At 40.5% G+C, this 11,376-nt stretch overlaps 1 non-coding gene across 1 annotated transcript; it reads left to right on the top strand.

The window, feature by feature from the left end:
* The first annotated feature begins 6,734 nt into the window (after positions 1-6,734).
* LOC119948981 lies at positions 6,735-6,872 on the top strand. Its single transcript, XR_005457080.1, has one exon. It is a non-coding gene; the product is annotated as a small nucleolar RNA SNORA7 (small nucleolar RNA).
* The last annotated feature ends 4,504 nt before the right edge of the window (positions 6,873-11,376 follow it).

Below are 11,376 nucleotides of genomic sequence, written 5' to 3' on the forward strand. Positions count from 1 at the left end.
TCTCTATGCCTCAGTTACCTCATCTGTAAAACGGGGATCAAGACTGTGAGCCCCACGTGGGACAACCTGATCACCTTGTATCCTCCCCAGTGCTTAGAACAGTGTCTTGCACAAAGTAAGCACTTAACAAATGCCATCATCATCAAGTACAAAAGGCTATCTATACATGAACTCTATGTAGGGTAGGTTTTTCGGGTGTGCATATTAATCTTTTAACTCCAAATATACCTTACGCAGATAAGAATTCACAAATGATAATAATAGTAATAATGGCATTTATTAAGCACTTACTATGTGCAAAGCACTGTTCTAAGCGCTGGGAAGGTAACAAGGTGATCAGGTTGTCCCATGTGGGGCTCACAGTCTTAATCCCCATTTTACAGATACGGGAACTGAGGCCCAGAGAACTTAAGTGACTTTCCCAAAGTCACACAGCTGACAAGTGGTGGAGTGGGGATTTGAACCCATGACCTCTGGCTCCAAAGCCCAGGCTCTTTTCCACTGAGCCACACTGCTTGATCTCACTGTCAAAGCATCACCTGTAGGCACAAGGGACATAATGACAGTTTAGTTTCTAAGAGTTTACATTGCATAAGAAAAATTCGGATTAGCTTAAGTTTTTAAATCTCTTTTTCTACTTTATTCATGACAATAGTGGTAGAACTTCAAAACTTTGACGATTAGGGAGGGCATAATTTCTGATGGTTTTCCCTGACTGAAATGCAAAGACTGCAAAGCAGGATAGACAGAATGCTTCTACCTTCAAGGTCTTAGCTGTCATAGCCTGCTCCATTTCATAGCTTTTGTCCGACTCCATGAAAGAGATTTCCCCATTCTTCAAAATCATCTATCTGCAAGGGCACTACTAAGTAATACCGTGTGTTTAAAGCATCTTAGCTGAGCTTTCAATACTAAAAATGGAATTTTATGTATCCTTATCATTTGCTTTGTCATTTTACTAAAAAAATTGAAAAATCCATACAAAGTCTGATGAAATGACAAAGATAACTCTTGAAATTTAAATCTTAAGACATTTACCTGGCTAATGCATATGAGCCGTAACAATCCTGAGTGAAAGGTAGGAAAGAAAGCCGTAATACATTTTCCCAGCATGAATTTTACTTTAATTGTAATGTAAAAGAAAATGACGGTATGCATTTACTCTGAATTTGAAATCAAACAGAAAGTAAATTAATTTCTAATACCAGATTAGTATAGCTCCTAATAATATGTTGCATTAAAGATTCTGAAACCACTTTTCCCAATACTCCTGAGAGGGAATGTAGTATGCCCTTTTTCTTGGTTAAAAAATTAGGTTAGGAGTGCAGAATGAGACTACCGCACTCTAATTTCTGCAGAAAAAAGTAAACCAAGAAATACTTCCAATTGAAAGTACTGTTGCCTCTTTACAATGCACATTTGGAGACTATTCCCATAATGAAAGGAGTATGTTTATCTGTAGACTTCAGACATGTAGGAAAAGAAACATCAGAGGGAAGTTTTCCACTGGTATTCATGGAGGTTTATTTGCATAACATTCCAGGCACTGGGGCTATGTAAGGATTTAGTACAGTGCTCTGAACATAGTGAGAGCTCAGTGAATACCACTGATTGACTGAGAGACCAAAGGGTAGACTTGAAATGTGATCTATGGAACTAAAGTCCATCAGTTTCATGAAAGTAGCCAAGCGCTTTTTTATTTTTAAATAAGGCTCAGATGATGTATGTCTTTAGTAACCTGTTTTGGGTGTCTATTTTGGGCTTCTTGAATACATGTGGGTTGTATTTTCCACCTCAGTGGGACTGACCCTTAGAAACCATCTATCAGCTGATGGTATTTGTTGAATGTTCATTCATTCACTCATTGAATCCTATTTATTGAGTGTTTACTGTGTGCAGAGCACTGTACTAAGTGCTTGGGAATGTACAATATAACAAAAAACAGACACACTCCTTACCTATAATGAGCTTATAGTCTAGAGTCGGGGAGAGAAACATTACATAAATAAATAAATAAATTACAGATATGTATGAAGTGCTGTGGGGCTGGGAGGGGCTTATATGCAGGGCACTGTACTAAGCATTTTGGGGAGAACAATAAAAGCAAAAGTCATCATCCCCTGCCCACAAGGAGCTTATAGCCTCCAATATATGGTTCTTATCCACTAAATAACTCATGGGCTAGTACACAATGGCCTGGATGTCAGGAGAAGAGAGGTAGAATCCCAGCTCTGTTACTCCCCTCTATGTGCCCTTTTAGATTGTGAGTCCTTCTGGATGCAGGGACTGACTCCACTTCTTAACTGGATGTTCTTTCCTGGTGCCCAGTAAAAGGTTTTGCACACAGTAAGCAGTTAAATGCTATTACTACTACTACTGCACATCTCAACTGATGCTTACAAATGTATCCAAACCAAATCATGGTTCTGATAGAAGACCAACTATGTACAGAGCACAAAGTTGTACTAGTACTTGGAAGCAGTGCTGTTTAGTGGGTAGAACATGGCCCTGGGAGTCAGAAGGACCTGAGTTCTAGTTCCGGCTGACCTTGGGCAAGTCACTTTACTTTTCTGTGCCTCAGTTACCTCATTTGTAAAACGAGGATTAAAATTGTGAGTCCTATGTGGGGCAGGGACTGGGTCCAACCCGATTTGCTTCTATCTATTCCAGCGTTTAGAACAGGATCTGGAACAAAGTTGGTGCTTAAAAATACCACAATTATTATCATTAAGAGTACAATACATGGCTCATTCCCATTGTCCAGCAAACGGCAACACAGCTATGCTCCTCAATATTTATATTCCCTGTTTCTTTGCCCTACAAGCTACAGTGCTAACCGAGGATGAGTGTGTGGCAAGTTATGTCACATAGATTTGTATCCATATAAAGTGCCCAAATGAACACAATTATGAAATATAACTGGAAATAATAAGCTCTGGAAATGTCTCCATTCCTGGTGTAGGAAAGTATGGATACAGGAAGTGAACCCTTGCTAAAAAGCACTCCCTGAAAAATCAGATTTATATCTGCTTGGAGCTTACAATTTACTTTCAGGTGATATGGTATTTACTTGCAAAAAAATCACTTTCTCATAACCTAGCAATGTCCCTGTTACAAAGTAGAACCAAACATTTCATTCTTTTCCAGAGAGTGAGCACTGGTTTCTATTGAAAGTTCTTTCAAATGCATATTAGCCTTTATGTGCAGCTCACTTGGAATGAATTTGGAAATTTGCTTGAATATTGCACTTGGTATTTCATGCACTTTCAGCAACATTGTTAGCCTGGAAAAACAAACAATTTGTAAAGTGCATAGTTGGAAAAAACTGCAAGATGTGCACGTTATTTTCAATGCACTTCAGCAACACAATAAGCAGGATACATCAGGAATGATTTGTAATGTAAATGACTCGAATTAAAAAAAATACATGCCTAGCAGAGGAAAATCTATACAGCTTGAATTTACCAAGCCTTGTTTATAAGTGAAACAGTTTATTGGTGTCTCCTGGGCAGGGAATGATGCTAAATGTAGGGCAAGGTGTTGAATTCTGATCCCTCTCAAATGTTTCAGAATGCGGTTGTGAGCTAAAAGACTGCAGGGAGTAGCCAGATATCATTTACTGGATGCTAGTCCACCAGAGTTCTTGGGGAGGGGGCTTGGGAGAAATTCAGGACCATGAAATCATGTGGCTTAGTGGATAGACCACAGGCCTGAGAGTCAGAAGGACCTAATCCCTGCTCTGCCACTTGTCTTCCATGTGACCTCGGGGAATTCACTTAACATCCTGGTGCCTTGGTTCCCTTATCTGTAAAATGGGGGTGAAAGTGTGAGTCCCATGTGGGGCAGGAACTGATTAACCTGTATCTAAAACTCCAGCGCTTAGAACACTGCTTGGCACATAGTAAGCACTTAACAAATGCTATAATAGTAATTATTATTCAGAAAGCAACAGACTTCCCCCAGTATTCAGAACAAAGGGAGAAAGCCAGTCCAAATGGTATTGACCAGTGGCCACCATGTGGGTTGTCCAACGCTCCCCTTCCCCGTGACTTGCAGGACCCAGAGGCACAGGAGAGACAGTGCCCCTTTTCCACACCACCAGGATTCTCATCAACCCCTGCTCCAGCGCTGGAATAATAATGATGACATTTGTTAAGTGCTTACAATGTGCCAAGCACTGTTCTAAGTGCTGGGGGGAGATACAAGGTGATCAGGTTGTCCCTAGAGGGCTCACAGTCTAAATCCCCATTTTACAGATGAGGTAACTGAGGCCCAGAAGTTAAGTGACTTGCCCAAAGTCACACAGCAGACAAGTGGCGGAGCCGGGATTAGAACCCATGACCTCTGACTCCCAAGCCTGTGCTCCTTCCACTGAGCCACTCTGGAAGTCCTCAGCAGTGACAGTCTGAGGTCTTCTCAATGTTTAGAATGATGGGACAGTCACCAAACTAATTGGTGCACGACAGAACTTCTGTCACTTTGACTTTCAACCCGACTCCTTATACTGCGCTACTTCCCCTATCCCTAATCTGTTTTAATGTCCCTCTCCTCCTGTAGACTGCAGGCTTCTTGTGGTTAGGGAACTTCCTACCTACTCTGTTATATTGTACTTTCCCAAATGTTTAATACAGTGCATTGCTCACAGTAAGCATTTAATAAATACCCCTGGTTCACTGATGGATTGAAACCTGAGGAGCATGAAATCCTGCTGCTCCTTTCATGCTTGCCGTTATTCATGATTTCTGTATTTTTGTTTCCTCACATGTCTGTCACCAAGGTCTCCCACACAGTCATTTCTCATTCATAGATTGAAAGCTCATGAGTGCCAGGGACTGTGTCCATGCCTTATTCATATATTGATTCCCAGCACTTTCACATAGCAAGCCCTTAATAAATTCTATTACTACTCCTACTAATTTCTAAGCACCCAAGCTCAGTCAGTCATATGTATTGAGTGATTACTGTGTGCAAAGCACTGTATGAAGCACTTGGCTCGTATCTGCATAAAGATTCTGGTAAAAACAGAACAAGGAGAAGCAGCGTGGTTTAGTGGAAAGAGCCGGGCCTGGGAATCAGAGGTCGTGGGTTCTAATTCTGGCTCCACCACTTGTCAGATGTGTGACACTAGTCAAGTCACTTAACTTCTCTGTGCCTCTGTTACCTCATCAGTAAAATGGGGATTAAGACTGTGAGCCCCATGTAGGACAACCTTGTATCTCCCCCGGTACTTAAAACAGTGCTTGGCACATAGTAAGCACTTAACAAATACCATTATTACTATTGTTATCATAGTTCTTAAGAACTACAAGGATATTATCGCAAACAGCACATCACAACATCTTCATTGAAACTATTACATATCAGTAGTATGTCAGAACAAACAGACAGAAAATGAGAGGGAGAGGAAAAGGATGAAAGGGTGAGGAGGGAGGAAGGGGAAGAGGAGAAGGGGGAGAGAAAGAGAAAGAAATAGGGAAGAGGCTAAAACTTGAAGTGAATTTTTGTTTTACTGGTTTTTCTGACATTTCTCTGACACTTATCTGATACCTAGGAGTTACCTATAGTATTACCTATTAAAACCTCAGTATTGATGTTACCTATTAATACTTTAGCAATTTGCACTGCTAAAATAGTACACAATAGTTTTTAAATAGTTGCAATTGATTCCCCATATAATGCTAATAAAGGAGAGATACCCCATAGCTTTACCCTGTCTTTCAACAGGATTCCAGGCAGAAAGATAATCAGTAATTACTAATTCAGAGCCAGTTTATGTTAGCTATAGCCCTGATTTTTCCATCTTGTCCTATCCATACCAGGATAAAAAAAAACATCATAGCTGGCAGGAGTGTCTGCAATTTGACAGGCCATCATGCTGGTAATAAAGTCAAAGAAACTTGTGAGCATACAATCACAACACTTGGAAATGACTGCAAGTGCAGTCACTAAAGGTTTGGACTACTGACCTTCAAATTTTGAGTACTGGTGGAGAATGAATGGGTATCAAACCTAAAGCACGGGAGGGGGAATTCTGTCAATTTCCCACAATTTCCACAATTTCCCAAGAGGAAATGATTCATTACTTGAAGAAACTCATCAGGTAGATGTATTGAATTCTTTCTATAGATTAAAGCTACCATTTATCCTTCACTTACTGGTATATGGGAGGAACACAATTTATCTGTGCTTGGGCTGCAGCCTTGAAACTAATCTGGTGTTCTTAACCCCTAGAGCTTTGAAAATGCATGCATCTATTTTTGTAGAAAAATTATTGCATAATTAATTTTTGAATAATAATGTGCTCTGAGTAATTATGATTACAATTATTCATTAATCAGCCTAGTGTTATTGGAAACTGTATTTGTGTTAACTGAAGTAGTTACTTTGAGATCTACTATTCAGTGTACCCTTATGATGCAATTAAGAAAGTCCATGATGTGCATCCCAAGCCGAATTTCTACTAAAAGGGGTCTGGCTTTTTGAGCTAAAAAGTGACATGTTAGTTTTGAGAACCAAAATCCCTCAACCAATATGACAGGTGATTGGGATGCTTCTTTGGGAAATGCTGTCCTAATGTGGCCATCAATGCATTGATTAGAATCCGTTAATCACATTTACTGAGTGCTTACTGTGTGCAGAGCACTGTACTAACCAATTGGGAGAGTACAAGAATTGGTAGGTTCAATCCCTGTCCTTAGTGAGCTTATGGTCTAGAGGGAGCTAACATTCTAGATTCCCTCTAAGGGTTGCACCTGGAGAGTTTCCAGTCCTCTACCAGCCTCGACTATGAGAGGGAGAGTCAAGAAGAGGCATAGCCATTCCATTCCGAGCTTGGGCAGTGGCTAGCGAGTGGAAGGCAATCTGCTACAAGTCAAAACTTACTTGTGCTGAGCAGCAGCGGCATGGGAGAGAGTCAAGGGCGGAGACTCAAATCTACCGCGCGGAAGGAGGCAATGGTAAACCACTTCTATATTTTGACCAAGAAAGCTCTAAGGATCCACTACCAGAACAAATGCAGAAGAAGGTGGAGCATTCTGGGAGAGATGCATCCACGGAGTCGCTATGGGTCAGAATCATCTCAACAGCCTAAGACAAGGTAACATTCTAGAAGCAAGGATTAGTTGAGGAGCAGTGTGGCCAAGTAGAAAGGGCATGCTTCTAAGGTGTCAGAGGATCCAGGTTCTATTCTCAGCTCTGCCAGTTAGCTTCTGTGTGACTTTGGGCAAGTCACTTAATCCCACTCTGCCTCAGTTTCCATATGTAAAATGAGGGTTCAATGCCTGTTCTCCCTCCCTTAATCTGTGAGATTCATGGGTCTGACCCGATGGACTTGTCTCTACCCCAGCATTTGGAACAGGGCTTGACACAGGATAAGCATTTAATCCCCATTTTAGACACATGGTAACTGAGGCCCAGGGAAGTGAAGTGACCTGCCCAAGGTCACACAGCAGACAAGTGGTGGAGCTGGAATTAGAACCCAGGTCCTTTTGACTCCCAGTCCCGTGTTCTATCCACTAGGCCATGCTGCTCTCTGCTTCTCTAATCATGTCAATTGGAACAAAATATGGTGGTCTAAAGATATGTTGTGATGTGGGAGTTCAGGATTAGTGATTTCTTTCAGTAATTTATCTGGAAGGGCCCTGAACTGAAATTTCCAGCAATGGACATTAAAAAACTTTTCTGAGTGCCTTAGCTATTTGTTCAAGTTGACCTTTTCATTGAAGTTGGGACCAAAGTTCTGTGGAAATAGATTATAATTCACTCTTTCTCTTCTTTCCTCTACATCGGTTTAAGGTAGGAAATGCCTCAGACCAACCTGCAATTTAATAACTAAGACACATCATGGTTGGAGAGTGAAACGGCTGTTTTCTGGAACAAAAAGTCCTAATAATTCTAGTAGCAGCAGCAGAATTAATAGTATTAGCAGCAGAAGTAGTAGTAGTAATAGCAGTCCTGGCAGTTTTTGCTCAACGGCTGAATGTCATGGCATGGCACTAAGCTCTTGGGAAAGAATAAAAGAAATATGAGACATTGCATGCCCACAAAAAAGACTGCACACTAACGGGAGAGTGTCTGTCTTTCCTAATAAGCGTATGGCCTAATGGAAAGAGCAGCAACTCAGGTTGGACACAGTCCCTGTCCCACATGAGGCTCACAGTCTCAATCCCCATTTTACAGATGAGGGAACAAAGGTACAGAGAAGTTAAGTGATTTGCCCAAGGTCACACAGCAGGCAAGAGGTAGAGCCGGGTTTAAAACTTATGACCTTCGGGCTTCCAGGGTCATGTTCTATCCACTGAACCATGCTGTATCCACCCCAGCATTTAGTACAGTGCAGTACAGTACAGTGCCGGGCACACAGTAAGTGCTTAACAAATTCCACAGTTATTATTATTCTTATTATTACAGGCTTGGGAGTCAGAATACCTAAGCTTTAATCCTGGCTCAGTTACTTGCTGTTGTGTGACTTTGGGTAAGTCACCCAACATTTTTAAGGCCAGTTTCCTCATCTATAAAACAGGGATTCAGTACCTTTTCTCCCTCCTACTTAAAGAGTAAGCCCCACTTAGGATAGGGACTGTGTCCAACCAGATTATCTCGTATATTCCCCAGTGCTTAGTACAGTTCCTTGGCACATAATGAGTGCTTAACAAATACCACTATTGTTAAGATTATTATTATTATTGATTTACACTGGTGCCATGGGGAACTAGAAGGAGACATCACAGATTAACAAACAAAAAACTGTCTACTAGGTCACTTTCCAAGATGGAGAAATATAGTCGTTACCAAAATGACAAATGTTGGCATTACCTTTAAGAGTTTCATAACTGCTCTTGAGGAGAGCAGAGGGATATGCAGTGAAATATTCAAGATAGCATTTGATACTGTTTTTCCAGTTCATGAAATCAACCAATAAATGGCATTTATGGAGCACTTACTGTGTGCAGAGCACTGCTAAGCACTTAGGAGAGTACAATACAGCAGAGTTGGTCGACCTGTTACCTGCGAACGAGGAGTTCACAGTCTAGAGAAGCAGGATAATATAGTGGATGGAGCATGGAACTGGGGATCAGGTGGTCATGGGTTCTAATTCCTGCTCCACCACTTATCTGCTGTGTGACCTTGGGCAAATCACTTCACTTCTCTATGCCTCTGTTACTCATCTGTAAAATGGAGATTGAGACTGAGAGCCCCACATGGGACAGAGACTGTGTCCACAGAATTTGCTTGTATCCACCCCAGTGCTTAGTAGAGTGCCTGGCACATAGTAAGCACTTAGCAAATACCATAATTATCATTGTTATTATTATACGAGGAGCTGCTCTGCAAATGGGGTTAACAACAGGAAAATAAGTGAAAGAACCAAAAAAATGTCAGTAGAGTTTCCATGTGAGCAAATTCAAGGTAGTGCAAGTGGGAGAAAATAGAGCAAAACTAAAGTCATGACTACTCAGATTTTGGTCATGACAGACAAAAAAAAATTTGGAATTTTTATTGAGCTTTCATAACATCAGTCAAAGTTTTGTTACAATCATAAAGGTCACTAAACACTGGGAATCATTATGAAAGGGATGGAAAACAAATCAGCTGACAGTTGTGCCAATCAAGGCAGCCACCCATAGAATATCATGTGCAGTTTTGGCACCTCATCTTTGGAAAGACATGATGTAGCTGAAGAAGGAGTAAAAACACAACTAAGATGATCAAGGGGATAATGAATCAATCAGCATTATATTTATTGATTGATTACTGTGTGTAGAGCACTGTACTAAGTGTTTGGAAGGGTATAGTCCAACAGTGTTGGATGATACATTCTCTGCCCACAAGGAGCTTTCAGTCTAGAGACAGGGACAGACAGACATTAATATAAACAAATAAATTACCCATATGCATATGTCCTTTCTGTGGGGCTGAAGTCGGGGGATGACTATCAAGTACTTAAAGGATACAGATATAAGTGCATATGTGATGAAGAAAGGAACAGTAGCAGGGAAACTTCATTATGAGTATGAGAACCATTGTTGCCTAGTGGATAGAGCATGGGCCTGGGACTCAGAAGGATCTGGGTTCTAATCCCAGTTCTTTAGTTCTCTGTGCCTCAGTTACTTCATCTCTAAAATGGAAACTACGATTATGAGCCCCATGTGGGACAGGGACTGTGTTCAACCTGATTTTCTTGTATCTACCCTAGTGCTGAGCACAGTGCCTAGCATATAGTAAGCACTTAACAAATACCACTACTATCATTATTATTATTATTATTATACATAGTGGTGGAAGTAGTAGAGTAGGAGGAGAAGAAGGAAGAAGAGGAGATGCAGGAGAATGAGTAGCACTTATTGAATACCACCTGAGTACAATGCACTTTACAAAGCACTTGGAAATTACTTAAAGAAGGAAGCATCCTTTCTCTATCCAAAGGAGGATACAGTCTAATGACAGAATGACTGAAAAAATGAAAACTTTTTAGCTTGGAAACTTGAAGGATGGGAGGGGTTAAGATCAAAGTATACAAATGGAAAGAATGGACATGGCAAACTTGTAATATTTGTTAACCAAATCCCACAAACCAGGACAAAGAGAAGAAAATATCAATTGTGGGAAATAAATCTACTTGCCACAGGAAATTGTTCAAGATGAAAATAAAACATGTATCAAGAGGGGATTGGATATATTCATGGATGACTGTCCAGAATAGGTTAGTAGAGGGAAGGTTAAGGACATAGAAATATTAGGCTTTTAGATGGCTCATTTCTAAACACAATGGAAAAAAAATAAATATTACTTTGAGTTTGTATGACACATTTTCAATGTTTTCCAAAACTCTTTTAGATTGTGTGCTAAAATTATGGTGTCCTCATAATATCCACGAGAAATAGGTATATAGGTAGTCTATCACATCATTTCTCCAAACATCTTGTTGCCATTGTCGGCAAACCGAACCCTAATCTGAATTTACCACCCATTAGTGTCATTTTTTTTTTTATATTCTTATATAGGGTAACAGCCAGGATGAAGAATGGATGGGATAGAAGTGCAAAGAATAACATTAAGACTTCTATATGGTAAAAGATGTATGGCTATTGTCTAAGTATATGAATAAGGAGAATGAATGATCAAATTAAGGCTGGTTCTGTACTTATCGATGGACTCCGAATCCCATTAAACCTTCCCATCTTCTCTGCCAGTTTCAGTAGTTTCGAGAAGAGTCCTAAGAAAGGATGCTTGCTAACAGATGGCTCAATCTATACTCTGACCAAGGGGGCACCATGGCAACCAGGCAGGAGATGTTGCTTAGTAACAGGAAACTTCTGTGGAGAGATCTCTAAACTGTATCTGGAAAAGAGCAGTTGAGAACTTCACTCCCTAGCG

This window comes from Tachyglossus aculeatus, chromosome X3, assembly GCF_015852505.1.
Source record: "Tachyglossus aculeatus isolate mTacAcu1 chromosome X3, mTacAcu1.pri, whole genome shotgun sequence".
NCBI lineage: Eukaryota > Metazoa > Chordata > Mammalia > Monotremata > Tachyglossidae > Tachyglossus > Tachyglossus aculeatus.